General features: G+C 34.2%; 1 non-coding gene across 1 annotated transcript; it reads left to right on the forward strand.

Moving 5' to 3' along the window:
• The first annotated feature begins 216 nt into the window (after window positions 1-216).
• Window positions 217-320, forward strand: LOC124898237. The gene has a single exon (XR_007055213.1). It is a non-coding gene; the product is annotated as a small nucleolar RNA R71 (small nucleolar RNA).
• The last annotated feature ends 6,238 nt before the right edge of the window (window positions 321-6,558 follow it).

Genomic DNA, 6,558 nt, shown 5'->3' on the forward strand with positions numbered 1-6,558 from the left:
GTGAATTGATCTACCTCCAATACCCTTACAACCTTTCTAGGAGTACTCCTCAAATTTGTATGCCAGTCAGGGTTCCTTTGTGAAATCCAATTCAGCAGTATGTATAATTCTTCATATGTCTTCTCAAGAGCCTGTCCACCTACTGCTGAATCCAAGAGAATCTTTGTATTTGGCTTTAATCACTTAATGAAAGTATGCACAAGAACATCGTTTGACTAATGATGACGAGGAAAATTTCTGAGCATACCCTTAAATCTCTCCCAAGCTTGGTAGAGATTCTCTCCTTTTTTTCTAAAACTCAAGATCTCACTCCTCAAATGTGCAGTCTTTCTAGATGGAAAGAATCGAATAAGGAATTTCTAAGCTAGATCTTCCCATGTAGTAATGAAGAGTAGTGGTTCAGCATGTAACCATCTTTTTGCTTCCCCCATTAGAGAAAAGGGAAAAAGTGTCAACCTGACATAATCAGAACTCACCCCTTCAGGAATGTAAGTATCGCTTATTTCCAAGAAGGTCTGTATATGCTGCTGTGGATCTTCATGTGAAAGGCCATGACATTGCCCCACTGAAATCAGCAATTACACCATATTCTGCTTCAATTCAAATTTACCTCCTAGTTCGGGCTCGAGAATACCGCTCATCACATAGTTCGTGAGTAGGATTGCCACCTAACGAATAGGTCTAGCAGCTGGTTGATCAGGAACAACTGGACTAACTAGAGGTGGGACATTTTCGGCATTTGGATCGACTAGTTCATTTTTTTGTTCAGTCATTCTTCACTTTTGTTGAAAGATCTATTCTGGTTCTGCAAAAGGCTCTACAAATTATTTGTCTCTCGCCAGTCCTGGATTCACCTAAACTTGCAAAAATTCAGCCACTAAGATCAAGTTGTTAACACTTAAACTTAATATCAAAAACAAAAAATTTAGCAATTTACTAATTATATTAGTCCCCGGCAATGGCACCAAAAACTTTTTACGACTCAGACACACATGCAAGTACGCATGATCATACAAATAATATAGTGATTTAGACAATTAGATATCATTTCCACGAGGACCAAGCAACTAGAAATTTAACCAACTTTTATTTTTAGAAAATGAGTATTAAGTGTTGTAAAGTATCAAGATGATTTTCAACTTGTGAATAAAAATTTAAATTGATTAACTAGAAATAAAAGTTTATGACTAAAGCAAAGCAAGCAACGGTTGTAAACAATAATGATAAGAATTCCAGGGTTGAGGCTTTTCAAATAATCATACAAATCTCCATTCTTATAGTAATCTAATTGGTTATTGGGTTGTTGGTTCGCAAGGTTTAGGCAATGGTTTTTGTCTTCCGACCTCAAATCTTATATATATTGAATATTGCAGCTTCAACTCCCACAGAGATAGAATAATTCTTCTACATTCATTAAGTACTCTTCTTGTAATTATACAAAACAAGGCCTCTAGTTATATCCCTATCCTAGATGCTAATTCAAACCCCATATTTTATGAAAGGGTAAGAACCTTGCTCCTTAATTTTCTCGTTCTAATCTACGATTCTCCTCCCGATTTCACATAAAAACATAAATTTATTCTAATGGTGGCCAAGCATTAAAATAGTAAGCTCAAGAAATTAAGAACAAACCAGGTGATAATCCAAAAGAAACTACTATAAAGAATATCAAAGAGTAATCATGTTCTTGGCCTTAACCCTAGAACAGGGGTGTTTAGCCACTTATGTTTGAATTGAACATCAAAAACAAGTAATTAATCATACCCAAAATTAGTATTGAGGTAAAGAAATTCAAAAGAAATAAATAGAAACCTAAATAAAAGAATTCTATGTTTTTCCATTGCTGCTATGATTGACAAAAGTGTTAGGAATTGTGCTCACGTGTTCCTTTTATACTTGGAAAAATTTCACCAGATCTGAATACTTGGCGCAACACGTTGCTAATTGCATTGAACCAGTTAATGCATCGTGTCAACATTGCATTGATATACTGGATATTATCTTTAAAAATCTGACTAAGTCAACTTCTTCAGCAAACAAAACGACGCGTTTACATCGCATTGTGTCACTGGAATTGTCTTCTCAAAATCTCACTAAGTGTCTAAATTTTACACATCGATGCGACGCATAGACATCTCATCGATGCACTAGAAGTTGCTTTTGGAATTTTTGTTAAAGTAAAAAACTTAATTATCGACGCAATGCATTGACATCGTGTCGATGCACTGGAAGTTGTTCCTAAAATTTTGGCTAAGGCATCATATATACTAGTCGATGCGACATGTCGAGATAGTGTCGCACCACTAGAATTTCTCGTCATTTCCTCTCTTAATTCTCGTAATTCCTCAGCTCCTTTCTTTTATCCTTACTCTGGTGCATCTACAATGTTTTTGACTTTGATTAACATTATCTTTTGTATCTTTATGATATGTATCAAATTTTCTTCCGAATTCACGGGAAATTTACCCTGTATCTCTAATCACATCGTCTATCCACAAAACACAATTTAGCTCAAAATTCATTATAAATAAGCACATATTTTATTCTCAAAACAAGTCCAAATATGGGTAAATAGCAGTGTTTGGACATATAAATATGCCCAAGATCACTTTACTAGAGGAAACTAGTGTATGGGTACCTAAAAATCAACGTTAAATCTTATCTAAGGCATGCTTGGGTAAGCTTTGTTAGGGATTTCAATACTAGTCTTTCAATAAAGTATCAAACTATCACCTATGGATTCTTTCGAATACCTCATGGGTCTGGTCAATTAATCATCACAAAGCCTCAATTTGGCACCCTTATTTCTAGGATGATGCCCAAGTTATAGCAATTCCACAATTTATACTTATTTCTAAGACAATAAAAAGGGAATAACTATTATCTATCTTATTGTTCACAAATTCTCATGTCACCAACATTCCTCTTTCAAGGATGATAAAGGATCTAGACTACCCACATCCCTCTTTCAAGGCCGATATGGGATTTAGGGAAATTGAGGATTTCACCAATAAATTTCATTTTATAATCAAACATTTGTGAAACCCAACAACATTCACTAAGAATTAAAGCTAATAATCACAACCCATCACACTTGGACCCTTTTCAACCATAACCCCAAGAGGAATAACTAGCAACGCATAAAGATAATAAACAAAAATATACCAAAATATCCATCAATTTGATTCATGAAAAATAAAGAGAATGCAAACCACACCTTAAATTAAAATAAATCTTTAATGTAAATTTGCTAATCCTTCACTTAGGAGTTACTCTAATGTAATCTTAGCTCAAGGTTAGTACAAATTTTTGCTCAAAGCTACGAAGAGATGAGATAAAAAGTCAAGATGAAACATAGGATAAAGATGGTAAAAAATGAGCTCAAAATCCTTGTTTGAGCCCCAATTACACATTTTCCAAATATTATAAAAATGCCCTTGAAACAGTTCTTCTCTACCCAATCGCCACCTTATCACCGCATTTCAAACTCCTACGATCGTAGTAGTTAAATCGAGGTCGTCCTCGAGTTGACTTATTGATGGGTTGTGATTGCGACCCTCAAACCACAATTGAGGTAATTGAGGGTCAATTCTTAGGCTTGATTTCTACTATTTGTCTCTTTTTCTTTCACATTTAACCTCTTTTTGACTTTAATGACTTGGTCATCTTCCCTTTTCAACTTTTCCTGTACAAATGAGGATTATGTAAGAGATTAACATCAAATCAATGGAAAAGCATGGTAATTTAGGCTTAAAGGTGCTAGAAAATCCTCCAATTGATGACTTATCAATACCACAAAGTTAAACCAATGCTTGTTCTCAAGCAACTAAGAATAATTCAGTGAGATAGGGTATTCAACTCAAATCCAGCTAAAAGAAAGCTATACTAATGAAATAAGCTAACAAAGCTCTATAAAGACTTTCAAACATGTCATGGCAACAAGTGAACCAATATTTTTCAATAATCACATATTTATGAAGCAAGGATGCAAGATTGTATCACATGACCCTTCCAAATCAACATAGCATCTTAAGAGGAGGCACAAAATATTCAAAGATTGTCTCAATCTTCATAGTGCAACTTACTTAACCTATTTACCCAACCCAAGAGTAAGAATTCACCCTTTACCCTAAAGTATAGATGCTGCTCACAAGCAAAAGTTATCTCCACACACAGAAAACACATTGAAATTTCTAAAGGAGCTATGATAGAATTCACACTCACTCTAGCAAAGAAATTCAAGTACAATGAGTAGAACCATAGGTTTGTCTGTTGTGTTTTTTGCCACTAATCTAGACATACCTAGTTTGGAATCACCAAGGTCTTGTGGGTCAAGATGAAAGTTCGGGAAGGAATTAAGATAGATCAAGTGGCTATAATACCTCCTTAAGTGCAATTCCTCAACCCCTTCTACCCTAAATTTTCAAACTATCCACCTTATTCTTCTTCAAATCACTTCTCATATTTCCCTACCCTTTTTTTATTAGCATTTATGAAATAATTCAAAGCCACTATTTTCTGTATTTATTTCTTTGGATTTTTCAAGATACTTTCTAACTTTAAGTGTTTCTTAGCCCCTTCATTTGCCTCTTTCTCTTTATATTCTATAGGCTAGGGTATACAACTTTACGATTAAGCATGTCACTTGTCTTATAGGCATATGATTTGACCACTTTACATACACCTTTCTTGGCTCATCTTAGCACATCATATTAATCCCCCTCAAACATGGAGCTTGAACCACCCCTACATTATTCTCTCAACTACACAAACCCCCTAGACTTAGGATTTCTCCTACATTTCATTACTTTGAATCACTCGATGCATCAAAACAGTTTAAGTGCCAAAAGGAAGATTTTAAAAGGGGTTACGTCTTTTAGCAAGGTTAACATTAAAAAAATGAAAGAAAAATGGTAAAAAAAAAGGCTCAAAGTGGATAACTAGGGAACGATGTTAAGGTGGGAATTTAGCTATGTGACGGGTCAAAAATGTCCTCGAGTCATTCTCTAAACCAAGATTGTCTAAAATTTTTCTTTGAATACACTCGGGGCAAGTGCTAGACTACACATATCTAGAAGACTTATTCAAAAAATATCACCACACATGGCATTGTACTCATAGAGAAAAAAGTTAATATCCTAACCAATTTGACAAATTTAAGCTTAATAAGTTACTCCGAGTTAAGGACTCATCCTTGCAAAGAGAGAGCCCAAAATTGAATTTAATGGTCTCATTAAAAATAAAGCCCAAAAACATTCCTGATCATTTTCACAAAGACAACTATTATTTTTTGTTTTTTCTCCAGATCATTTCATTTCTTTCCAATAACATTTTGAAAGAATTTTGAACTTTTGTCTCTTCCTAAACATTAATAGAGAAACTCAGGGGAATGCAAGGAAACATTATCATTAAACCTCATGGGATTCTTTCTTCAAAACCTCACATGTCTCCCATTTAGATCATAAAACACTCATAACACCAATAGAAACACAAACCATCCTATACCCTTAAGAATGGGGTCACCCAATCTATCATAGGGCAAGGCAAGCATTAATGTCTCTCTTATCATGGGAGCAATATTACTCAACAATTTCAACCAAAGACCACTAGTTATTCCATATTAAAGACAAATTGGACACAAATCTATGCTCAAAAAATGATTACATAATGCCTCAAGAAAGTTTATATTAATCTTTACAAGCATATAATGCAGTTTTCTCTTGTTGATATTTTAACCAACATATGGTGTGCATGAAAAGTAAGAGCTTGAATAGATAAAATAACAACACATGTGAACAAGCCCAATGCAACAATTCATAACCAAACACATCACTTGTAATCATACTAACCCAATTAAATCACCCACCACTCAATTAAGCAAAAAAAACTCAAGTGGGTGTTTCATCAAACACATGGTGCACTAGTGTATCAACACTAGAATTTTTTGCAATTTAGCATTTGAGAAAAGGTACACATTCAAAAATCCTCATCCTAACAACCACATCCTTCCAAATTAAGCTCAAATTAATTAAATTCAAACCAAAATAAACCATGGAATATGATCATCTTTTGTATTTTAAAGATCATACCTTGTAAGCTTACTTAAGAGAGAAAACAGATGAAAAAAGTCCAATATACTTATCCGGTGTTTCATTCTTGAGGTACCCATTCAAAATTGTGCTATCACCTACAAACACCCAAAAAACAAGATAAAAATTGAACAAAAAAAATTAGAGAACATCAAGAAAAATTACTTGGGTTGCATTCCAAGAAGTGCCTTAGTTAAAGTCGTGGCACGACATCTTTTGACTATCATTTATGTCTCTATTCAGAAGATTTAAATCTGCATCCCAAATTTAAATCAATATATCTTCGAGATACTTTGGGCAAAGGTACGGAATCACCAATAAAACATTTTCTGTCTCACCATTTTGAAGACTTAATTTCTTTACCCAACTTCATATCAAACTTCCTGATAGGATCATTGGGTATCTACGAAAATATCAAGAATTCACTTGTTACACATCAAATTTTGCCTTTTTTGGCCTTCAAGTGAGG

The sequence above is a fragment of the Capsicum annuum genome, chromosome 4 (genome assembly GCF_002878395.1).
Source record: "Capsicum annuum cultivar UCD-10X-F1 chromosome 4, UCD10Xv1.1, whole genome shotgun sequence".
Classification (NCBI taxonomy): domain Eukaryota; kingdom Viridiplantae; phylum Streptophyta; class Magnoliopsida; order Solanales; family Solanaceae; genus Capsicum; species Capsicum annuum.